The sequence below is a fragment of the Ictalurus punctatus genome, chromosome 13 (genome assembly GCF_001660625.3).
Source record: "Ictalurus punctatus breed USDA103 chromosome 13, Coco_2.0, whole genome shotgun sequence".
In the NCBI taxonomy this organism is placed as follows: Eukaryota; Metazoa; Chordata; class Actinopteri; order Siluriformes; family Ictaluridae; genus Ictalurus; species Ictalurus punctatus.
Window position 1 is genome coordinate 17,130,447 of NC_030428.2, and position 26,468 is coordinate 17,156,914.

Here is a 26,468-nt window from a genome sequence, read left to right on the forward strand (position 1 = left end):
AGCGCATCCTTTCCTCCTCCGCTCTCTCTCTATCTCTCTCTCTCCTCCTCCTTCCCCCGCTTTTTTCTGTTCCTCCTCCCCTCTCTCTCTCCCGTGCATTCCCTCTCTGATGTTTCTCACAGTGTAATGCACAGCCAGTGAGTGAATGCCTAGGCACTACCCCCCACCCCTCCTTGTGAGTGTGTATGTGTGTATGTATGTGTGCGTGTGTATACACACACACTGCAGGCGCGTGTAGCTGACCACACTGTGCTCACAGCTATGTGTGAAGACACACACAGCACGCCAAAGAATCAGTAGCACTGATTCTAATGCTCGCTTTCTTCCAGGACCGATCGCATTGCAGACCCATCCCACTCTCTCTCTCTTTCTCTATCTCTCTCTCTCTCTTTCTCTCTCGATCTTACACTCTGTTTCCCTGTATCTCTCTCTTCCTTGTACTTGTACAAGCGTGTAGAGCTGGAAAGGAGGAAAAAAAAAACGTTCTCTCTTTTTCTCTCACTCTCTCGCTCTCACTCTCTCTTTCTCTCTATCTTTGTGTCCTGCGGTGGGATAAGCTGTGAGAGGATGAGCCCCTGATCCAGCGCTGGACCCGAATGACCTGACAGCTCAAACTGTGAGTATACAAGTCTCTCTGTCGCCTCCTACACACACAAACCTGTGTTCATACACCAACACACAGCAACTCATAGTTGCAGGAGGATGGCAATATAAAAGAAAGGCTGAATGGCACACCCACATCATTCTTTTGTTTTATGAATATTTCTAAGTGTTGTTTTGTTTTCTTGTTGTGTTCTCACTCTGGGAAAATACTTCTTCTTGGTGATCATTATGTAAAAAGAGTGTGAAATCAGTGCTGTCTCACTCTCTATCTCAGCAGCATTCCAACACTGTGGTATTTACATTTGGCAGAAACAAATATCCGCTGGCAAGTTGATTTGATTTCCAGATTTTTGTTAAAGATGCACTGGTTTTAAATTTCAGTCACCCGCTAAGAAACTGCCTACGGAGATTCACTGTCATATCTTCTCTTATGTGATATTCAAAAGTACACCACGCTCTCTTCCCTTACTTGAAACGGTGCATTTATCTGTCATGCTGTCAGCGCTGTGCCCAAGCTTTCCACATGTACATTATAGAGAGTGTGGCGAGAGGTAGGAACATCTGAAATAGAACTGAATATCATTACAATTTTGAGGTTTATTAAGCATGTTCTACATTTGGGTTAAATAATGTTGAATGAATATGGTGGTGCAATTTCAGTGGGCTACTTTAAAAGCCGCCTTATTTTGAAATATTCTTTCTTTCCTAGAAAAACTTGCCATATGGATTTTTCTTTTACTTTGTTTTAGGAATTTTTCACATGGTTGGCATGGGTGTGTACATTGCTATATACTCACATGTGGACCATGAACATCATAAGTGTTGAGTGCTGGTCTGTCAGGATAAAAAGAGGACGATTCAGCGAGACAGACAGAAACAGAGTCTTACTTCCAGTTTACTTGTGTCTGTTTGCTCGAGCAGTGAAGCATGTGTGACAACTAAAACAGCAACAGTGTGCTGTTTACAGTGTGTCAAAAGTCAGCCAGCAACCAGATGTTTTAACAAATAATTCACTAAACAGATCCGAGCACATCAAAATGATCTACCATTTCTAACTGGGTTAGTACGGGGTTAGTTCTCTTTGGTCATAGGCCTGCATGCTCGTTTGTGCCAGTGGGACATGAATGATTTAAATAAAAAGGTAACGTGTTCATGCTGGGCTTCATGTATTGATGGTGTATTTCAAAACTCACAGTTGTGCAACCTTTCATTTTTTTACTTTTACTTACTCTTTGTAGTCTGATTAAGCATTTGCAAAAACGTTTTGTAGACAATGCCCACAGACATGTAGACCTGGATCAGAAAAACTGGTTTATAGTCTGAAATAAGTTCTCATCTTAATGAAGGAAAAAAGAAGACAAATGAAATGACATGATTAGTAATAAAGTAAACGTGAACATACTATGAACAAGCTGCTCTATACATTGCAAAGCACCATGCTGTGGTGAAGTGAGCCATTTTGCTCCGGTGCCTCAGTTTGTGCTATGTGCATCATGATGCTATTAGAGTCTTCTGACTGGTGATGATACCATTTCTCAATATGATGTCAATATCCTGCTGTGACACACATGGCAAATAAAAGACAGCACAAAATGATTGAGGTATATGGTCAGGGAATATTATTCTGTGCAATGCCACCACAGAGAATAAATGACTTAAAAATCCATTTGGAAAGAACAAATCATAATATTATAATAACTAGCAATTGTATTTTCTATTAGAGAACCTAATGTACAATGCTTACACGTACATACTTACACAACCCAACGTTGTGAAAAAAGAGTTGGATATAAGAGTGGGATTTGCATATGTGGTTGTGATCCGTAATTCTGATGTACATACCAGTAAATAGATAACATAGCTTTGTGGCGCAGTACAGATTTATAGAAAATGCTTTAGCAATTTATAGAGAATGCGTTACATGTTTAAAGAGAATGCATTACATGTTTAAATAGAATGCATAACATTTAAAGAGAATGCATTACATGTTTAAAGAGAATGCATTACATGTTTATAAAGATTGCATAACGTTTATAGAGAATGCATTACATGTTTAAAGAGAATGCATTACATGTTTATAAAGAATGAATAACGTTTATAGAGAATGCATTGTATATTTATAGAGAATGCATTACATGTTTATAGAGAATGCATTACATGTTTATAGAGCATGCATTGTATATTTATAGAGAATACATTACATGTTTATAGAGAATGCATTGTATATTAATAGAGAATGCATTACACATTAATAGAGAATGCATTACATGTTTACAGAGAATGCATTGTATATTTATAGAGAATGCATTACATGTTTAAATAAAATGCATAACATTTAAAGAGAATGCATTACATGTTTAAAGAGAATGCATTACATGTTTATAGAGAATGCATTGCATTTTCATAGAGAATGTGTTGTATATTTATAGAGAATGCATTAAACATTAATAGAGAATGCATTACACATTAATAGAGAATGCATTACATGTTTACAGAGAATGCATTGTATATTTATAGAGAATGCATTACATGTTTCAAGAGAATACATTGCATGATTACAGAGAAAGTAGACATTTATAGAAAATGTATTCTTTGGATTCTTTTTAAAAAGCTTCTTTGCTAAAACTGTGGTTATGAATAATATGCAGTTAATTGTGTCGCACTAACAAGACTAGTATTATAATAGACTATCTTAAGGTGATGTTTATCATCCAAGGCTTTTTTAATAGCGAGTCTTATATGCCTCTAGCTGATATTTTTTTGGGTGTTAAATTCAATTTCTAAATTGCCCAGTTGTATTACGCAGCTCTTAGCGTCAGAAATGTAAAGAGAGTTTGAGACAGAGACAGTAGCTAGCACAGAGAACTGCCAGAAATAGAGTCACAGTGTCATTAAGGTATCATTTACTCATTCCGTCATAATGTTGGAATTGTTCTGGTGGTTCAGTTAGTAATGCCTGACCAGAAGAGACCTCTTAAGAACCATAAAAGAATACGAGAACTTGTATGTTGTTTAAAGTGGCAAGCCAGATGAACGAAAGATCAGTAACTCAGTCATGAGTCTGTTGAAAAAATTCCCTTGATTACTATAGGTGCTGGTAGTAAAGATAATGTTTTATAGTTTTATATAATATTTTATGCTATTGTTTTTGTTTGTTTGTTTGTTTGTTTTTGTTTTTTTGTTGTTTTTTTGTACAGTAAGGTATATTGGCTTGGGAATAAAGGGAACTACTCTCACCTCACCTTGGACCCCCTGTTGTCACTGAAGCCACAAGAGTGACGGATGCGAGTCTAAAGGATCTACTTGATTATGTTCAATGGAGAGCTTTCTCCTCTCACACCTTATTTATTGCTTGCTCTCATTCGACTGGAGCAGAGAGTAATAAATCTGTCACACTCAGATCTACTACACCCCCCCTTAATACACATACACACACACACACACACACACCTCTTCCCATTCTCCAAAACAGTTTTGGTAAGGCAAAGAGAGGATAAACATAAACTAAAAAATCTTTTCCAGCTAATACAGTTGATCGCCAACAACAAATAAGCATGGAAATGATCATTTCAGTTGACAGGTTGTTATACTCACTATTTCTAACTGCGGGAGCAATCTGAGTTCATTTCAAGCTGACTAGATCCTTATCTTTGTATTTATATTCAGTTCACGTGGACTATTGCCTGTGCCTTTATTGAATCGCTGTAATTATGATTACTCATTACTCTGCAGGTGCATTCAGGTGCTTCCATGAGATGTGCAGTGCTTTGGCACTTGCATGTGCTGTGTCGTGACAGCGAGCTAAATATAATGCGTGCCTATGTAAATAGTGCCGAACGTGTCAGTGCCTCAATGCACAAAGTCTTGAATACTGTCTTTTGGATCCTTTGATGACTTCCTGTCTTTCCTCTGATGCAGTACATAAGTAAGGCCCAAGGTTTATGCCTTTGAAGCGACAATTGTTCTGCGGGCTCAGGAACAGTGAGTCATCCACGTGTCATGAATTGCCATGCTGTGTGTATTTTTGTGGAGTGGAGCAGCACTACGACCAGACTCGTAATCACTCACAGTTACAGAACACCATAACTACAGCAGCATTCACAACAGACTCACTTTCAGAGGTATATTTCAGAAATAAGATAAGATAAAGAAACTGAACAAGAGCATTAGTAAGTTTTTGGCTTCTCTAAAATCATGTACATTATGCTGAATTCTTTCAGCACCAAATGTGCCTTTCTTTTTATACAAACATGCTTTGGAGAGCTAGCATGTTTTTGAACATTTTTTGCAAAACAGCAGTTGTATATTCACATATTCATCATCAGTAACCGCTTTATCCTGGTTAGGATTGCGGTGAATCCTGGGAAAACTGGGCGCATGGCAGGAATGCACCGTGGATAGATGCCAGTCTATTGCAGGGCACCATGTACACACACATTCCCACCTAAGGGCAATTCTGAGTAGCAAATCCACCTACTGACATTTTTGTGAGGTCGGAGGAAACGAAGATACCCACGCAGACTCAGTGAGAACATGCATAACTCCACACAGAGAGTAATCTGAGCTCAGGATCAAACTATGAGTCTGCAACATTACCCATTGCACACCTTGTCACCAAAAACAATTGTATTGTCAGGAAAAGTGACTGGCATTCTTTTTTTACTTTTCCTTAATGTAAAAAATAACAATAAAGCTACATGTGCACTAATAAAGCTAAAAGTGCTGTAGGCATTTACATCTCTCCTGCAAAGCAGAGTTCAGCATATGTGAATGCCAAGCCTGGAGCAATTCAATCTGAGCCTCCCAGCGACAGCTTTGATAGTCCAACACAGGGAGAGGTTTTTGGTCCCAGACAAGTTAAGTTGATTTGAAAAAAATCATTGTTGCACTCCACTGAAACAGTTTCTCTCAATCATGCATATTTCTTAAGAAGTGTCTGGAGTTGAAAAGGTCAAACATGAAAATGTATATGTATTGGGTCAGCGTGTACTGGTTGGACATGCTGACAATGTTCCAAAGAACAAGCTTTAAGGTGGAGCAGGAAAGAAAGATGAGAGGCTGGTCCCTATGTAGCACACTGACAAAAGGCAGCTTAGCCAACAATTTCCTCCCTTCTTCTTGCAGAGGCTGAAATAAAAAGCGCACTGACTGGGGGAAAGGCTGGCTTTATCCACAGTCTGTTTGATGTTGGATTTTGTGTGTGTAAGTGTGTGTCCGTCAATGTGTGTATGTGTTTGAGGTACCACCAGTCCTGGGAGAGCACTGACTATTAGTGTGTGTCAGCGGGGGGGTGTGCAGGGTGACTCTAGCCCCTTGAGGGTCTCTCTTGTGTTGCCTCAATCCACCAAACGAGTGGAAAAGCTGGTTAACACCGCAACCGCTTCTGAGGCACAGACCCTAGCCCTTAACGATCTATCACTCTTTCTCTCTCCTTCTCTCTCTCCCCTTCTCTCTCTCTCTCTCTCTCTCTCTCTCTCTCTCTCTGCTGGGTCTGGTGGTGGTGATTAGAGCGCGGTGCAAGCCTCTGTAATAAGGATGGGGGCTATGGCTTTCGCGCCAGGCTGATCTGTCGTGTGGCCATGGTGGGTATTTCAGAGGGCTGCTGCGGGAAGATAGGGAGATTGAATGAAAAAAAAGTCTAGCGGGAGGAGAGGAGAAAATGGGTGAACTTGTATTAACTGGTGAACGAGCCGTTATGTTCAGCAGGGATTGAGAATCTTCTTTCGGTATACTCGCTCAAGCAGCTCTTCCTACAAATTCACCACGTTATTTTTTCCTCTTACTAATAATAGCAACAACTAGATGCAAGTGTAATTTTATGTTGTAACCATAGTTACTGATTACACACACAAGTCTGAATATGTAAAAGTTCCCTACCAATATATATGCAGTATTTTATATATATATATATATATATATATATATATATATATATATATATATATATATATATATATATATATATATATATATATATATATTCACACACACACAACACACATATATAATATATATACATATGTATATTCCACATATAATGGCAAGTGACCACTCTTAACCTGAGGATGGTTAATGAAAGGGAAGGCCAGTGATCATGGCGCTGTGGCATTTTTATTTATTTTTTATTTTTTTTACTTTAGTATTATAATCAGTCAAATGCCAAACTCATTCTCTACACTAGGCCTTACACAATCCATCCCACATACATGCAAATATTTTCCCACAAGAAAACATTAGAAACAGACTATTTGTTTACACATGAGAGAAAGATTGTATGTAAAAACTTGTGCATGTATTGACATCAATTCATTAAAGAGAAATGCTTACTAAACACAACAGAGACCCAGGGACGTGCTGTGCTGTGCACACACATAAATGCTCTGAATGCCGAAACTATCACTGGTAGCAGGGCACCTGTCACACTATATACAGTATAACCATCAAATCACACCCACTGTACACTGTGGACTTGTTTACATATAGAGCAATCGAAATCTATAGAGAAATGTTTGTACTGTATGGTGATGATACTTTTTACACTAACAAGAAACAGAATCAATTTGCTGTTTGTTCTCTGTTCTGCTTTCTGAGGTCACTGTTTAAGTGTAATGTTTTATAAATACTGCCAGCCCACCCCATGTTCTACTGACCTTGTAGGTATATGCATGTAGGGACGTAAAGTATATAATCATGTGTCACGCCAGTCTACTGCATTTATGTGTCAGTAGAAATTTAGGCTCTTTAAACATATAGTCTGTCATAAAATGTCTCCACAATTTCATTTTGTATGTTGTTAGAAAAACCTCAGCAATACTATTATTGTGTTAAAAATGTTGCATTATGATGTCTTTGGGTATCATGCTATATTGCTCACCCCTACTTCTAGGGTATATATACCTCTATTTATTTTTTAAAATACAGTCCAGCAGGTACTATATTAGCACATGTTGCATGCTGCAATAGTGTTAATGCCCAACAACTCTAGGGTTTCAGATCCTGAACTCTATGAGTCTGAGGAGTTTAGCATGTTCTCAGTTTGTCCATGTGGGTTTCCTCTGGGTTGTTTGGTTTACTCCCACAACCAAAAACATGCTGGTAGGTGTATTGGTTATGCCAAATTGTTCCTAGGTGTGAAAGTGTGTATATTATATTATATTATATTATATTATTTTACAAAGGCCTATCGCCTCTCCGTCCTACAGCAGCAGAGTGGGAACCCCGTGTGCTCGACCCTGCCCACTGTCTGTGTGCATGTGTGCTTTTATTTAGCAGAAGCTGTCATCTCTCATAAACCCTCAGAGCACTTCCATCCATCCTCTCTGCCAGGTTCTCTGTGATGGGCACACTTGTTACAGGAGAGAGAACTGACAGCTCTAGTCGAACTGGCTACTCTGTCTTTTCCCAAAGCGAGTCAGTGAGTGAATGAGTGAATAAGGATGGCAGCTGGTCAACATTAACTCTTCCCCAGGTGGCCTTGGACATTACCTATTTTCTGTCTCGATCCTGACTTGAGTTATGTGTGTGTAAGTAAATCTTGATACTGCAGTTTACAGGTAGATTTCACACCTTTTGGGGGTCAGAGAAGAGCAAGCCTCTTTTATTCAAGAGTTAAGCTAATTCGTGAGATAATATAATTAGGCAGAACGCCCATTATGTCTTTTTTATTCTGTAGTAGGCAGAACTCCCATTAAGTCTTTTTTATTCTGTAGTTAACTGTAATTTGACATTTAAAATTTAAGAAATACGCTGTATGTACTGTAAATTTTACAGCAATTACGAGTATAGAAGTCATTAAAGTATTGTAAAGTTTACAGTAAAACAGGTGCAAAAATATTTACAGTAAAGTATAGTAATATCTTACATAGTATAAAATATCACATAACCCAGTACATTTGCTTATTTGGCTGATGCAGGTTACAACAGAATTGAAGGTTAAGGGTCTTGCTCAAGGAATCAACCATGGCAGTTTGGCAGTGCTGAGGTTTGAATACATGAACTTCTGATCTGTAACTCACAGCCTTAACCACTGAACCACCAAACTAGCTTGCACTAACCACCTCTACCACTGAATTAACTCATGCTAAAAGATTGCATTGAATCAGTGGAAGCTACTTGCATGAGCTTTGATGGCTCAGTGGTTAAGGTTTTGCATTACATATCAGAAGTTTGTGTGTTCAAGTCTCACTAGTACTAAACTTCTGTTGCAGGGTCCTCGAGCAAGACATCATGTTTTACAGTTTTTGTACCGTAAATTTTGCAGTACTTTACTACCTGGTTGGCAGTAAATTACTGCAACATTTACAGAATTTTTTACAGTTCAAAATAGACCACAGGCCATCAGGAACAGGTTTCATTGACAGGTAGATTTCTGATTAAATTAGGTAGGCAAAGGTGGACTGGCCATCAAGACGTTCTGGAATTCTCTACCTATGCTACCTCTTAGAGACACATGTAGACTAGACAGTGCTGGAGGAGAAGCGGAAAGATGGTGCAGAGAATGAGGGAGAAAAGGAAAACGTTGATAGCATATGTACTAAGTATTGGCTGCTAGTAATGGCTGAGGAATAATAAGTATTCTTTTATATCCAGTTGGGGTGAAAGTAACAAAAACAATTCATTAAAATAGATTAAATTGGTACAGTAGTGTTGTGTTATACAATGTTATACAGAAAAGTATTCACATTTTCACACAAAGCTTTGTTGTCACATTCTATGTTGAACTTAATGAAGCCCTATGCCATAATACTAGTTAACACACTTCATTTCCTTTTTGGACAAATGTAGTATGACACTTTAAAGCTAGACTGATTTTTAATTCCAGACCATCCCAGAGGTCCAGGCTCAAGACACCAAATGGTAACAGTGCATAATAGAAATGTATTAAGCGGAACTTATGAGCATCACGCTGTAATCCAACCCCAAGCTGCAGTATTTTGACACACTGAGAGAGGTAAAAAAATAAATACTTTACTACTGGAAGAATGAATTTGGATGTCTGTTCATGAGTGCTGAATTCAGGCAATGAATCTTGCACACTTTGAGATCCATATCTGTTATCAGCCTGTCTAGTTTGGGGAAAAGAAAATGCCATGAAATATTTTAACTCAATGAAGAAAATACAGTCGGAGAAACCACTTGTGTGTGTGAAACCATAGCAGCATTTATTTTAGCAGCACTAGTTTTAGAGCTTCATCCCAGTGAGATATAAACAGAAAATATGTAGGAGTGCAGCTCTGAGGTTGGCTCGCTTGGAAAGCTCTGCTTTAGAGTGTCTCCCACTAGAGGCCAGCCACCTCCACTGTGTCAGCTAGCATGCTGGTTAATCATCAAATACACCCTACACAGACAGAAGGAGCGAAACAGAGGCTCCTCTGCCTCTTTGTCATGTTTCAGTCATCTCCAGCCTTTAGATATAGCCGTATAAATATGAATGTTTATTAAGCAGTTTAGTTTCATGAATACATCAAGCTGTTCTTTACATTAGGTCCAGTGTTTCTGGTGCATCAAGCTTGTGCATACGGCCTTGTGGTCTGAATGCAAATCATCTCGCAGACTCAGAGTCTCTCGCTGAAAGGAATCATCTTTTAAGTTTGCCTTCCTTTCAGGAAAACCAGCAGAATTTTGCTTCAAAAGTATCCTTTTGCTTTACTCCTTACAAAGGTCATACAATATTTTAATCAGAGTTTGATATAGTGTTAGCTCTTGCTAAGCTTTGATTCCATTAATGATTAGTGATTGCATGTAATTGTACTGATATATGAGTCGAAGGTTTGCATATGTTATTTTGTGCAAACTCTGAAAATAGCTTCACAAGAGAGAAGAAAGACAGACTGGTGAGAGTATGACTATTTATAGACATATATAGATTAAGTGATGAGAGGAAGTAACTTGTTTTGTGGATATTCTGCAACATTAAACTATAAGCAAATGAAAATATGTTGTGTCATTCTTAAGTGAATAAAAAATTAAACCGTTGGCAAATTCTTGTGGTATAAGAACAAATCTTGTGCTGTGTTGTTATTTAAAATGATCAACTTTTGCAATACCTTACAACAAAGTGCTTCCCTATCAGAAAGGGTTCCAAACTAAAACCATTTTAGAGATTTAACTGTACAAGAAACCTATGGAGCATCCCTTAAAAAATATAGATCCTTTGCAATACCAACTGTCAGTGTGAATCTGACCTGTGTACAAGACTTGTTTGAGGGTGATCAATGTCAGGGCCTGTACATGGAAGAACACTATGTTTCTGAGTGCTCAGCTACACTGGATGTCATCAGCATCTCACAGAAAAACAGCCTAATCAACCAGAAAACTCCACTCTTGCTGTTCAGGCTCATAGAAGTCCAAAATAAAAACGTTCCAGCCAGCCTTCCACAGGAATGTTCATACAGACAATCGTAGTATATATTCACACCGGAATGGATGAAGAGTGGACAAAATGGCAATAATTTAGTCTTTCAAGGGTTTCAAATTTTGGCACTCCGTTTCTGTCTTTGTCTTGTGAGCTCATGAGCTCTGGCTGGGGAACAGGAAACACCCCCATCGTCCTGGACTGTAGCTGGTCATGTGGGGAACAGGAAGCACCCCATCGTTCTTGCTCTATAGTCCCAGCAGGGCAAGAGGAGAGCCTGCACCTGCTACAGCTCTCAGTGCCGCCAAGTCCTCCTTTTGTCCTTGGCCAGCCGTGGCTGTGTGCCTCACTTCAGGTCAGGACAAGCAAGTGCAGTCGGGCTCACCACTGTTCTACATCATTGATGTCAGTCATCGACAGCCCCTCAATCCCAGCTTCAATCTTCCCCCAGGGCATCGATCAGAAAAAAAGTCAACCTAGATCCAAAGATAAGATCAATGGGAGCCAGTACTCATGGAATTCTGCTGCAAGGGGCACTTTCAAAGTTACATGGCACCAAATGTCTTTTGCAATTTATATTAATGGCATTATGTCGGGTTGTTTAATGAATAATACACAAGTCCATAGTCACCTTTAAAATCAAGCATGTAGGAATAATGCTCAAAAAGCATTTTTAATAACAGCATGAGAACTTATCTTTCCTTTTTTTAGATTCTCTTTTCAAGTTTAAGCTTGCGTTTTTTAAAATTATTATTTTTTTTTCTTAGTCATCAGTTATGGTATTCCAGTGTTGAGGATTAAGATTAAATATTGCTTTAGTCCCTGCTTGTCTTAAGATCATGTTCGGTAGGTTGTTTAATTGCCTTAAAGTTGATTTGCATTTAGATTCAAAGTTCTCCTGGATTGGGATGGAAGTGACTATGGCATATTTTGGAAAGCTGAGTGAATTGGTCTCGAGCTGAGATCAAGGGCCAGAGTCACAGACCTGATCAATTCTGTGAGCTGCTTAGACAGCAACTCACCTTCCTCCCTCATTCCTCTTTTTCTCTTTATTCTCCCCTTCACCTCTTTCAGTCTGTCTGTCTCTCCCTCTCTCCTCTTTTGTCATTTTTTTCTCTATCCCCTAATCAATAGTTGATGTTATCACGCCCCATCAGTTGAGAATGAGTGTTCTAATGGAGGTCAGGTCACCAAGGACTTCATCTATTCTCACAACCAACCCAGTGACTGAGGCCTGGTGCATATGTGTTTTATGGATATGGGGCATGCACTTATTTTTCGTGTGGAGTGTACACACACATACACACGGTTTGGTTTACAGTCAGTGCAGTGCACTCAGCCTGCATGGTATGATTATACTGAAAAATGTTCTTCCATATATCATACTGCACAACACATTCAGCATATCAGTAAGATAGTTATAAAGGCCAACCTGGGCCAGCTGGTGGTGGTGATGAAGGTTAGCCGAAGTACCATTTTTAACAGTGTAGGAGCTCAATATACTGTTCAAAGAGAGAAGCCATAAAATCAGTGAAGTACAGAGTAAATGTGGCCTAGGAAACATTACTGAAATAGAGTACAAAGCAAACTAATAAAATTCAATCTCCCAGCAGATGCCCTCCAGTTTAGCTCTTCCACTGACAAGCTATCAGTGTTATAAAACCACTCCCAAGTGTAACTCATAGATAATGAAAATGTATATTTGTTCGTTGAAGTATGCACATATGTTAAATCTAAATATAACAATGTGATAATAAACAACAAAAAAAAAGAACATATAGTTCTTTGGAAAATAATTCTATTCATTTTTTTGTCTTCTGAAAGACAGACCAAAAAGTACATCTTGTTCTCCCTGTAGTTTTTCTTCACTAGTCATAGATGTCTAGCCCTCTCTATAGAAGACAAAAGACTATACACTTTCAGACTCAGAAGTGATTAAAAACGATTCATCATAATTCAGATTTTAATTGTGCATGAGACCTTCTAGGGTAATAATTTAATTGAATGTTCTCAAGAATATCACAGAGTATATACTGAGGCTAGGACTGCTCTGCACATTACACACATACAGTATGTATATCCTATACTGTATATTCTTTATTATGGTAAATTTGATCAATTATTTTTTTCATTAGTTACCTTCAGATGTAAATCTTTTTCTCTTACTTTTGACAGACCATTATTATCAAGTAATATGTAATTATCGATATCGTGATTAAACATTGATTCTAAATGTTTGGTAATACTTATATTATGATTACTGAATACATTAATTAAGTATTTTGAAAACAAATAATTAAAAGGATTCTCAACTCTAGTCCTATGAACCAAGTGTATTGCAAAGATTCAGATTTCCCCTGTTTATTGGTTTTATTATCATTAATGTAATAATTAACTGATTATCAATTAGTCATTATTTTTTTTATTTATTAAAATACATCAAGAATGTAATACTAATACACAATGACTAGTAGGCAAGGTGGCAATTTTTTTTTTTTTTTAGTAAAAATAATTCAACCATTTCATCATTTGGATATAGCCTTGCTTGTATGCATTCAGAAACACAGCCTGGGTCATCGAGGTTTCTGCTAATGGATTTCTGTATGCCTCTTGGGGCTCCCTGACCAAGGCTGCTCTATTGGAATGAAACAGTATAATGACATATGTAATTGTGTGGAATAAAGACTAAAATAAATATTTTTACTCATCCACAACACCAATGCAATATCTTTTAATGTTCTGAGACCCTGGGATCTTAAACATTTGACCACTTTATTGGCCACATTAGTTAGTTTAATGCCTGTGTGATGTTCTCTCTGATAAATGACATGCAGTTTAAAATATTGCATTGCTGTTCATTCATCATCTTCAGTAACTCTTTTATCCTACTCAGAGTCACTATGAATCCAGAGTCTATCTTGGGAACACTGGGCATGAGGTGGGAATGCAGCCTTGATGGGATGCCAGTTCAGCACATGGCACTGTGAAAACACACAATCACACACTCATTCACACACTCATTCATACTGGCATAGTTTTTGGAGATGGGAGGAAACCGGAGAGCCTCAAGGAAACCCAGGTGGATACAGGAAGAACATTTAGTTGAACATAAAACTTAAAAGTTTAGCATTGCTGCTCATTTTCACTTGTTATTATTTCACAACTAATTGAGTTGTATGCATTATACTTCACTTTAGTCTATATCTGCACTATTCTTTTTTAATATTAAAGGTTAATTTTAATAAACTTTAAAAAACTTTTTAAACTTTTCAGGCTCAGATAGTTTGCACTAAACAACACAGATAACTGTGAGAATATTTGAGGTATATCTATCTATCTATCTATCTATCTATCTATCTATATATATATATATATATATATATATATATATATATATATATATATATATATATATATATATACACATACACATATATATGAACATATATAGTATGTAGTATATATGTAGTATATAATAATAGTATGAACATTTTGTTCTTATTTTTTATTATATTCTCTGTTTTTTTCCCATTGATAGTTATAAATCATCTATATTAAAGAAGGTTTTTCTCCTTCTTGGCTTCTGTGGGTGGCTCAGAAATTAGCTTCTGCTTTACTACACAATAGTGCAATAGTTTGCAATCATGTATGTTGTTTTCAGTAGTCATCACGGATGACGATTATGAAAGATGAAGAAGCACACAGATTTAACTGACGATTATTATCTGTGTCAGAAATGGGCTCAAGGCTCACCTTCATTCCTGGCTTACTGGTTCTGGCAGTTACACTGATCAAAATTGACATCCTGACCTTTGGTGTAAAGGCTCCACAAATGGGCTGAAATGTTCAGATTTACTTTAATTAAGATGCTGCTGCAGCTGTAGTTTACTCCATAAATTGACTCTCTCCTATGTTTAATCCTTGGCAATTTGGATAATGCTATAGATAGTACAACAAAGGATCCTAAGGCAGCATTGGGCAGGTTATACTGCACACTTTTAGGTATAAAATTATCTCTGCAATGTTTTTGTTTTTCTCAGAATAACTGTAGACTGTATACTGATTTACTCATTTTGATTCAAATGTCCTCGAGAGGGACACACCAATGCAGCAATCATTCAAAAGATCGCAGACGTATATCAGATTTACTCCTGTAAAGATAGCAGTTAGAGTACATGAATAAGGAATTGACAGGTAGAACTGGGTAAATGTGTGGTAAAGGCACACATTATCTAGTCTCAAAGGGCCTTCTGTGCTTTCACTGAAGCCCATTCTCCTGGCAAGCTAATACAAATTGTAACTGGGTGCCATAAATCGCAAACAGTGACAGAGTAGGTCAAGGCACAGAGACAAGATTACTAAACCATTACGGTCAATCAAAAGAGTCCTTGAATTGAAGAATTTTAATTAATGTTGGGTTCTCTCTCTCTCTCTCTCTCTCTCTCTCTCTCTCTCTCTCTCTCTCTCTGATTTGATTTTTAAGTTTGCTATGAAAGAGTTACAGTTGATCACATTGTTAGCTGGCTGCTAACAAAGCACCCTGTAATGTATATTTATAAAAATGAATGTAAATACAGTGACTCTATGATGAGCTGTACACCAGTTCCAAAGCTTGGAAAAAGCATTATTTTTTTCTTTATTAAGAGACAACAGGCAAAAGTATATTTAGTAACATTGAACAAAAGGCTATGTGTGATTCTTATTATCAGATACTCCTAAAAGCTTGATTAACTGAATCTGGTATATTAAATGAAGAGCTTGTGAATAACTAAAACTATGCAATGTACTATAAGGAACTCAGTATTTTAATCTAAATTAGATGACGATAAAAAAAATTGCATTGTCTTGGCTATTGACATAGTTCTGTGACACTAGCTCACTTTCATGCTTTTGGCTTGAGGAAGTGACTGATGTTTTATGCTTTGCCTTTCAAGACTTATCATGTGATAAAAGAACGAATCATCATAATCAACTCATAATGTTCGTCCGGTTAATATCAGCAATGATTAGGGAAATTACTGCTGACTAGGTTAAATCAGGAATGCAAAATCTTGGCTGAACAAATGAACATAAGAAGCCTCTCAACAGATAAAAAGATCCTCAATCAGATTTGTTTGCTGCAATTAATTTGATTTCTTTTCTGTTCATAATAACTTAAAGTATCTGTTAAGCTACGCTAAGAAATTCGTGACTAAGGCACACGTCCTCGTCTGCCTCTTCAGGCTGTAATAGTTGAACATACTGTTCACGGAGGAGGTTAATGTGTGAAATGCATGTCCATACATGGTTTGTAGGGCCTATACATCATTACAGGGCCTTGTGTGGTACTTTCCATTGTGCCTTCGCTAAGTTGAGAAAGTCATTAGACTGGTGTGTTATTCACACATGGCTTGGCCGGGGTGGAGGAGAGGGGTGGACCCTACTTTGTCTTGTGCATGTCGTCTTGTCAGGCTGTGACTCACTCTTCATCTTCCACCTGGCCTCACAAGATAGTGGGTGTAAAGAGAGTAGTCTCATGGGACGGCTGGAGACAGCTAGCCACACACTCTCACTCTTTGTCATTTTCTCTCTCTCTCTCTCTCTCTCTCTCTCTCTCTCTCTCACTCACTCACTGAAACACACACATATATACTTACTGTGTATAGTTAATATATATATATATATATATATATATATATATATATATACTTACTGTGTATAGTTAATATATATATATATATATATATATATATATATATATATATATATATATACTTACTGTGTATAGTTAATATATATATATATATATATATATATATATATATATATATATATATATATATATATATATATATATGAAATGTATATATGCACATACACTTTAGGTCCATCACCTATTTATTTATTCTTTCTCAGTCTCTTATCACAAGAGTGTATACTGGTGATGTGACATCATCTGTACATACAAGGGCTATATAGTAAAGTAAGCTCTTTTCTGCCCATCGACAGTTTATAGTATGTTGACAGTAGTGGCTCTGCTTTGCTTGATTCTGTATCTAGTAACATTGTGACATAACCGATAATGACACTTTCAGCAATGTGCTGCATTCTTTGACAAAAGGGAAATAAAACAATGTGATCTGACTTGTTATTTATTAATTTATTTTCCATATACATATAGATTACACCATAATTAAGTCTTATATGTACAAAAATACAACCATTGATATATTAATGCATATTAACTCATTCTTGAGATTATGATAATATTCTTTGTCCTTTTAGCTTAGTAAGATAAGGTAGTTGAAATAGTATGTTTTTGCATTACTTATGGGAAAAAAAAACATCAAAACATTAATATATAATATATCAACATATATTTTTTTCTAGTTCATCATCATTTTTTTCATCACTTCTATTGTATGCTGTTTTGGCCGGCCAATGGCTTTCATGTAATCCAATATCACCCAAAACCTTGACGTGCTATGCCCCAGGTTACATGATCCCATTGTATCTGCTGATCCGGGTGTATAATGTTTCCTTATCTCAGGATCGACAAGGCAGTGGGAAAAAATAGAAAAGAAAGGCGATGGAATAAACAAAGAGTACAAAATGGGATGCAGTGGCCTCGGTGCAGTGCCAATGACACCTCTCGGAAACATTTCATTCATCAGAGAGGAGGGGGCTTGAGCCTTTGGAAATTACTGCAGATAAAGGACACACCCTGATGAATTGAATTGTGAGGAGAATGGATTTGAATTCCCCACCTGGTGATCTGTGCCTTATGGAAGGCCTTCTTTCAGCCTCTAGTTACTGTTCTGCTTTTCAAACTGCTGTCACCAGAATCCATGCCTGAGTGCACCTAGAGCTCAACCACTGCTAAGCCTTCTGGGTAATGAGTCAGTTACACCAGCACCATTCACACCCATGCAGCCATCAAGGCCCCATTTGACCTTTTTATATTAAAATGATAATCAAATAAATCTGTTGATGTTTATAACAGTGTAGAACAAATAAAAACCTTTTTTATTATAAGTATATTATTATACAGTCCCCTTTGAAACTATTGGAAAGGCAATGCCAATTCATTTGATTGTGCTATACACCAAAGATATTTGGGTTTCAGATCAATACATGGATATGAGATATCAGCTTTTCCTGGTATTTACATCTATGTGCTAAATAACATAAAACATACAGTATCTCACAAAAGTGAGTACACCCCTCACATTTTTGTAAATATTTGATTATATCTTTTCATGTGACAACACTGAAGAAATGACACTTTGCTACAATGTAAAGTAGTGAGTGCACAGCTTGTATAATAGTCAAAATTTGCTGTCCCCTCAAAATAACTCAACACACAGCCATTAATGTCTAAACCGCTGGCAATAAAAGTGAGTACACCCCTAAGTTAAAATGTCCAAATTGGGCCCAATTAGCCATTTTCCCTCCCCGGTGTCATGTGACTTGTTAGTGTTACAAGGTCTCAGGTGTGAATGGGGAGCAGGTGTGTTAAATTTGCTGTCATCGCTCTCACACTCCCTCATACTGGTCACTGGAAGTTCAACATGGCACCTCATGGCAAAAAACTCTCTGAGGATCTGAAAAAAAGAATTGTTGCTCTACATAAAGATGGCCTAGGCTGTAAGAAGACACTGACACTGAACTGCAGCACGGTGGCCAAGACCATACAGCGGTTTAAGAGGACAAGTTCCACTCAGAACAGGCCTCGCCATGGTCGACCAAAGAAGTTTAGTGCATGTACTCAGCGTCATATCCAGAGGTTGTCTTTGGGAAATAGACGTATGAGTGCTGCCAGCATTGCTACAGAGGTTGAAGGGATGGGGGTCAGCCTGTAAGTGCTCAGACCATATGCACAAATTGCCTCTTCTAAAGATGATGCACAAGAAAGCCTGCAAAGTGTTTGCTGGAGACAAGCAGACTAAGGGCATGAATTACTGGAACCATGTCCTGTGGTCTGATGAGACCAAGATAAACTTATTTGGTTCCGATGGTGTCAAGCGTGTGTGGTGGCAACCAGGTGAGGAGTACAAAGACAAGTGTGTCTTGCCTACAGTCAAGCATGGTGGTGGGAGTGTCATGGTCTGGGTCTGCATGAGTACTGCCGGCAATGGAGAGCTACAGTTCATTGAGGGAACCATGAATGCCAACATGTACTATGACATACTGAAGCAGAGACTGAGCCGCAGGGCAGTATTCCAGCATGATAACGACCCCAAACACATCTCCAAGACGACCACTGCCTTGCTAAAGAAGCTGAGAGGGTAATGGACTGGCCAAGCATGTCTCCAGACCTAAACACTATTGAGCATCTGTGGGGTATCCTCAAACAGAAGGTGGAGGAGCACAAGGTCTCTAACATCCACCAGCTCCGTGATGTCGTCATGGAGGAGTGGAAGAGGACTCCAGTGGCAACCTGTAAAGCTCTGGTGAACTCCATGCCCAAGAGGGTTAATTCAGTGCTGGGAAATAATGGTGGCCTACAAAATATTGACACTTTGGGCCCAATTTGGACATTTTCACTTAGGGGTGTACTCACTTTTGTTGCCAGTGGTTTAGACATTAATGGCTGTGTGTTGAGTTATTTTGAGGGGACAGCAAATTTACGCTGTTGCACAAGCTGTACACTCACTACTTTACATTGTAGCAAAGTGTCATTTCTTCAGTGTTGTCACATGAAAAGATATAATCAAATATTTACAAACATGTGAGGGGTGTACTCACTTTTGTGAGATACTGTAGAACTTTTTGTATTAGACCACCCAATTTTTAGGCAAACAAAATTATAGGAGCACTTGATATTTGGTTGCATATCCCTTGCTTGAAATAACTGCATCAAGCCTGCGACTCACTGACATCACCCAATTTTTGGTTTCTTCTTTTGTGATATTTATCCAGGCTTTTACTACAACCTCTTTTCAGTGACGTGCGGTGAGGTTCGTGGCTGGGGGAGGCACTGACTCTTTCAAAGTCAGATTTACAAATATATGAATTCAACAGAGTAGCATAAATTCACCATTCAACTGGCTGCTTGCACATTGACTACTGGTTATGTTTCATATCCCATATCAGCATTCTTTACACACACATAGGTAAGGTACATATTTGGCCAAAGAAGAACATTAAATTTATAGCGGCTCAGAGAGAGCGCATTTGCTCTGCACCCTCCGTGTATTCTTAATTTGCCATCACAATTCCACAATTTATACTCATTCAATACAAATGAAAGTACATACAGTCCACAACCAAAAAAAGACAAATGTAGTTTTATTATTTAAAATAACTTACTTTTTTCCTTATCTTGTTTTTTTTTTAATATATTTTTTATTATTAAAAAAGGGCTGGTCTTTTATTTCTGTAGTGAACTGTACAGCAGTGTATGCATGGTCTTACCTTTACTCGTCTGTCATTACTCACATCATCAAATCCAAAAAATGCCTCCCTCACTTCACAGGCCACCTCACTTTTAGCCATATAATGCAAAATGACAGATCTGGGCTTTGTTTGTGACATCCGTTGTCTCATCTACTTCTACAGCAACAAATAGGGCTGCATTAATCTCCTTTTTTTGTATATCATTTCTAATCACATCACTTATTGCTTCAATTAAATCATTCTGAATTCTGTTTGATAAGCCAGAAAACAAAGTGGATGTCTCTAAATGTCTAGCTAATCTATCATCTTTCTCAGCAAAAGCATGTAATAGTTCTACATAGCTGTCATGATTAGAAGAGCTCGTACTCTCATCGTTAGCATGAAATGCTAATTGCTGTTTGGCTAGGAAGCAAGTTGCATTAATGAGGTCTTTTAAAATCTATCGGTTTTCCTTTACCTTAGCATTGTGGACGCTAATATTTAGTCTCCACTGTTCGTTCAAAGCCAAATCTATCCTTGCGCTTCCAAAAGTTTTTAAAGCAATTTGGCTTTGGATGTGAGTAGTTGAACTTTCATGTCTGCTGAGGTTTCTTGGTATATTTTTCAAGTCACAAAATCCCGTTGTAGTCCAGACATTGTCACCCGTTGAGAACAAAAGGCAGGGAAAGCAGAAAAGGTGGTTTCTCGTAGCACAACTACACAGAGAGTGTTTTCGGGTGTACCACTCCGTTCGAAAAGAGCGTGTTATCTTCTGTATCATCGTTTGAAGCAAATCTTTTAGCTCCGGCATCGGTCTTCCATTATTTATCACTTCCAGTTTTGATAAATGTTTTAGCTTATATACATAATCTTCCATTTTCGCAGTCAGGGCAAAAAATAAAAATAAACGGACTGATGCGGTGCACTTGACTTTTTTAGCTAGCATATTACCCACAATGCCATTTGTCTGTAATACGTGAAGAAGAACAATAGCAGAACAAGCCCGTATGCTCACACACACACCCTTCCTTGAGGTAGAGGTACTGGTTGCCCCCACTCCTGCTTTTTCACTGCAGTGTTATGTCAGATCAGCAAGACTAATAAGTTATACACATACATGAAATACATGACTTCGACTATGGAATGTTAGGACATAATAAAAGTGAGTACAAACATTACATTGGTGACATACAGAGAGATCAATTGCACGTGCTCAAGTTGAGCAAAAAAAATGAGCAGCTCAACCCAGTTTGTGGGGGATTGCGCAATCTGATAGGAGGCTCAGCTCGTCGCTGCCTCCCTTCGCGTCTTTCCCCCGTATTTGAACAGGAAAATAGACAAATTCAGCGATATTAACTATAAAAATCATTGGAATGATTGAAATCATACAATAATTACATTTCTATTACAGATCAGTGGACAAATATTTATTTATTTTTTTAATCATTATTTGTTTTTTACATTTCATGATGACACAGGGGAGGCACTGACCGCATGTCACTGCCTCTTTTAGTTATTGTTTGTTTTGGGGGGTTTCTCTCTTCATTCTCCTCTTCAGGAGGTAAAATGATTGTGCAATTGAGTTAAGGTCTGGTGATTGACTTGGAAAGTCTAAAACCTTCCACAATTCCCCTTATTAAGCCCTTTGTTGAGTTGGCAGTGTGTATGGATCATTGTCTCACTGCATGAAGAAGTTTACTTAATCCCGATTACCTTGGACCTGATTAACTTGGATGCATTTCTCTGTAAATTGGCAGACAAAATGTTCCTGTAAACTTCTGAATTCATTCTGCTGATACCATCAAGAGTTCAATACAGGATCAAAAAAAGCCTGTTCCAGAAGCAGCCAGGCAAGCCCAAGCTATGACACTACCTCCACCATGTTTCATAGACGAGCTTGTATGTTTAAGATCATGAGCAGATCATTTATTTCTCCATACTGAATGGGCCTTTGCATCACTTTGGTAGCAGTTAATCTTGGTTCCAGAACTTTTGTGTCTCAACTCTGCATGTCTTTGCAAATTCCAATCTGGTTTTCTGACTCTTACTGCTGATGAGTGGTTTGCATCTTGTGGTATGACCTCTATATTTCTGTTCTCAAAGTCTTCTTCAAATGATGGATTGGGATACCTTCACCCCTGCCCTGTGGAGGTTGTTGGTGATGTCACTGACTGTTGTTTTAGGGTTTCTCTTCACAACTATCACAATGTTTCACCAGCTGTTGCTGTTTTCCTTGGCCGACCCATTCATTGGCTGTTGTTCAGTACACGACTTTTTTTTTCTTTATCAGGACATTCCAAATTGTTGTATTGGCTATGCACAGCCCTTGTGCAATGCTTCTGATTGATTTTTCCTCTTTTCTCAGCTTCAAAATGGCTTGCTATTCTCCCATAGACAGCTCTCTGATGTTCATGTGGGCTTATCTATTTTTTAACAACAAATGCAGTCTTCACAGGTGAAACTGAATGTTCAAACCAAGACTACATATTAAGATCTATTTTTTTGCTTTGTTTAAACAATCAATCTAACAGGCCAAACCTGGGTACAAAAAACACCTGTCAGTCACATGTTCCATTATTTTTGCTCACCTACAAATTGGGTAGACTGATACAAAATGTGCTATGTTTTATGTCACTTAACACATCTACATATAAATACCAGTAAAGAAAAGCTGGAATTCTAAACTCTCTTCTCATATTCATCTTTTGAGCTCAAACCCAAATGTCTTCAGTCTACAGCAAAAACAAATTAATTGGCCTTGCCATTCTGATTGGTTTGCATACATACTCCTAAGCTCTGGTTACTGTCTGAGAGTTTTATTTGTTCTCCCCATGTCTGCATGGGTTTCCTCTGGGTTCTCTGGTTTATTCCCACTGTCCAAAAACATGCCGGTAGGTGGTTTGGATACACTAATTTGCTCCTAGTTGTGACTGGCTCACATCCAGGGTGTATTCACTCATCACTTTAAGTGTCCCCAGTATAAGCTCTGGATTCACCAAAATCCTGACCAGGATGAAGTGGATAATGAAGATGAATGAGTGAATTAATTTCATTTATTTGTTAACCTTTTGAATATTAAAGTAATTGACACTTTCCTTAATTAGTGCTTATCAACTCCCTCAAGAGTCTTTAAAGTTCTACAGTTTCCTAATCTGGGATAAAACCCAAGAAATATACTGTTTTTTCTTTAGGCTCCTTGGCGGTAGATACTAAGAAAGTTAACTGCAGTGGAGGTCCGAGTTGTCCTCAGTCCTTTCAGCCTGTTAACTCACAGAGGGAATTACTCATAACAGATATGTCTTGAATACAGAAATTAGGAGGTGAAGGAACAAAAATGTTCTGAGCATAAAACATACTTTTATTTGTGAATGTGAAAGGAATGCATGGTAACAGCAAAAAGAAAAAAGAAAAAAAAAACAACAAGAAGAATTGAGAAAGTAGGACTGACTTAATGAGCTTGGTGTCCAAGGAGGACAAAACAAATAAATAATTCAAATGAAAGTCAAATAGAAGCTGAGGTAGAGGTTTTCCTAATCTATTTTTGTCTCTTGTACTCAAAAAAGTGACCAGGGAACAACACTCTGGTGGCATTTAGCAGCACCTAATCAGGGCTTGATTAAACCTCTTTTCAGAGAGTTAGGGACTAGGGGAAGTCTCTTCAGAGCTGGCCTGCCCTGCCAGGAAAGAAGTTAGGTAGAGAGCTTTTTAACATGCCAATCAGACCATTGTTCTATCATGTCCCCAGCTAAGAGCAGCAAACAACTCTCACTGCCATATTGGAGTACTGCTATTGAAAGGCCTGTGAGGCCTTAGGCAGGGTTCTGCTGGAGAATCCATGCAAAATGGGGACCCAAAAAAATGGAGGATGATACCTTCCTTTATTTGCTCTTTGGAATCGTCACTTGAAAAACCTGGTGCAATACATACAGCATGAGACATGTTCCTTGAGCTAATATGGTTACATTGACCAGTCCTGACAGGTTCAGAGAACAGATAGTTAGTTCATGGTATTGTAAAGTATACTGACACACTTAGATTGTGCTGTAGTTTAGGATTAGATCATCAACTAAAGAAACTGAACATGTGGTCCAGATGCTATTTTTCATGGACATCCATCTGCAGCAGCTGTTTAAAAAAAAAAAAAAAAAAATGTACAGTGGTGAAATGTACTTATATATTACATGTGCTCATATATATATATATATATATATATACATATACACACACACACACACACAGTATCTCACAAAAGTGAGTACACCCCTCACATTTTTGTAAATATTTAAATATTTGGTTATATTTTTTAATGTGACAACAATGAAGAAATGACACTTTGCTGCAATGTAAAGTAGTGAGTGTACAGCTTCTGTAACAGTGTAAATTTGCTGTCCACACAGCCATTAATGTCTAAACCACTGGCAACAAAAGTGAGTACACCCCTAAGTGAAAATGTCCAAATTGGGCCCAAAGTGTCAATATTTTGTGTGGCCACCATTATTTTCCAGCACTGCCTTAACCCTCTTGGGCATGGAGTTCACTATAGCATCACAGGTTGCCACTGGAGTCCTCTTCCACTCCTCCATGATGACATCACGGAGCTGGTGGATGTTAGAGACTTTGTGCTCCTCCACCTTCTGTTTGAGGATGCCCCACAGAGGCTCAATAGGGTTTAGTCCATCACCTTCACCCTCAGCTTCTTTAGCAAGGCAGTGGTCGTCTTGGAGGTGTGTTTGGGGTCGTTATCATGCCGGAATACTGCCCTGTGGCCCAGTCTCGAAGGGAGGGGATCATGCTCTGCTTCAGTATGTCACATTACATGTTGGCATTCATGGTTCCCTCAATGAACTGTAGCTCCCCAGTGCTGGCAGCACTCATGCAGCCCTAAACCATGACACTCCCACCACCATGCTTGACTGTAGGCAAGACACACTTGTCTTTGTACTCCTCACCTGGTTGCAGCCACACACGCTTGACACCATCTGAACCAAATAAGTTTATCTTGGTCTCATCAGACCACAGGACATGGTTCCACCATGGACCACCGCTGTATGGTCTTGGTCACCATGCTGCAGCTCAGTGTCAGGGTCTTGGCAATCTTCTTATAGCCTAGTCCATCTTTATGTAGAGCAACAATTCTTTTTTTCAGATCCTCAGAGAGTTCTTTGCCATGAGGTGCCATGTTGAACTTCCAGTGACCAATATGAGGGAGTGTGAGAGCGATGACACCAAATTTAACATACCTGCTCCCCATTCACACCTGAGACCTTGTAACACTAACAAGTCACATAACACCAGGGAGGAAAAATGCCTAATTGGGCCCAATTTGGACTCACTTTTGTTGGGTGTACTCACTTTTGTTGCCAGCGGTTTAGACATTAATGGCTGTGTGTTGAGTTAATTTGAGGGGACAGCAATTTTACACTGTTACACAAGCTGTACACTCACTTCTTTACATTGTAGCAAAGTGTCATTTCTTCAGTGTTGTCACATGAAAAGATATAATCATATATTTACAAAAATGTGAGGGGTGTACTCACTTTTGTGAGATACTGTATATACATATTACATTCTTGCTCTTTCATTCCCATTTACTCCCATAAATACATATGAATTTTGAGGAATTTTGAATTGTCCAAAGATTCAATGGTTCACTCATAGCATATTAATCTGACAATATTAATCTATTTTAACCTACTACATTTTTCATCCTTGCAAAAATAGCAATGGATTTAGCTGTCCTTGGAGTTTTGAGCTACACCACCAAATTAGAAAATAATTAGATATGAACTGAGAGCGCATGACTGCATTTTATTCTGAGAGCACTCATCTAACCAACCCTGCAATTCATTATTTCATCAGTTTATTATCACATAGAAACCCAATGATTTTGCTATTGTTTGAATTATTGCAGTCAGTAAAATGTGTAGAGAGATTTGTCTTCCTTTAATGGTTAATCATATAACAGTTAACTATTCACACAGTAATGTTGGAAAGTAATCCTGATGATGAACTGGTGAGATGGATAACTGCCCATGTTAGTAGGTTCCATAATGAGTTATGGCCGGATGAAGTTTATTCACAAACTTCGCTTTCAAATTATGAATCCTGTAATTGTATAGATATCTCAAGAAAAACAGGCCTTTATATGTCAGTA

The 26,468-nt window shown here is 38.1% G+C and overlaps 1 protein-coding gene across 4 annotated transcripts in view; it reads left to right on the forward strand.

Moving 5' to 3' along the window:
* Positions 1-224: 224 nt before the first annotated feature.
* rbfox3a (RNA binding fox-1 homolog 3a) overlaps positions 225-26,468 on the forward strand; it is a 376,227-nt gene continuing 349,983 nt past the window's right edge. For 3 of the 4 annotated variants that reach the window (XM_017482608.3, XM_017482612.3, XM_047159288.2), the window contains exon 1: positions 225-616. The gene's annotated coding sequence lies outside the window, so the exon portion shown is untranslated. The remainder of the gene's footprint in view (positions 617-26,468) is intronic. The other variant, XM_017482611.3, reaches the window with a different exon arrangement.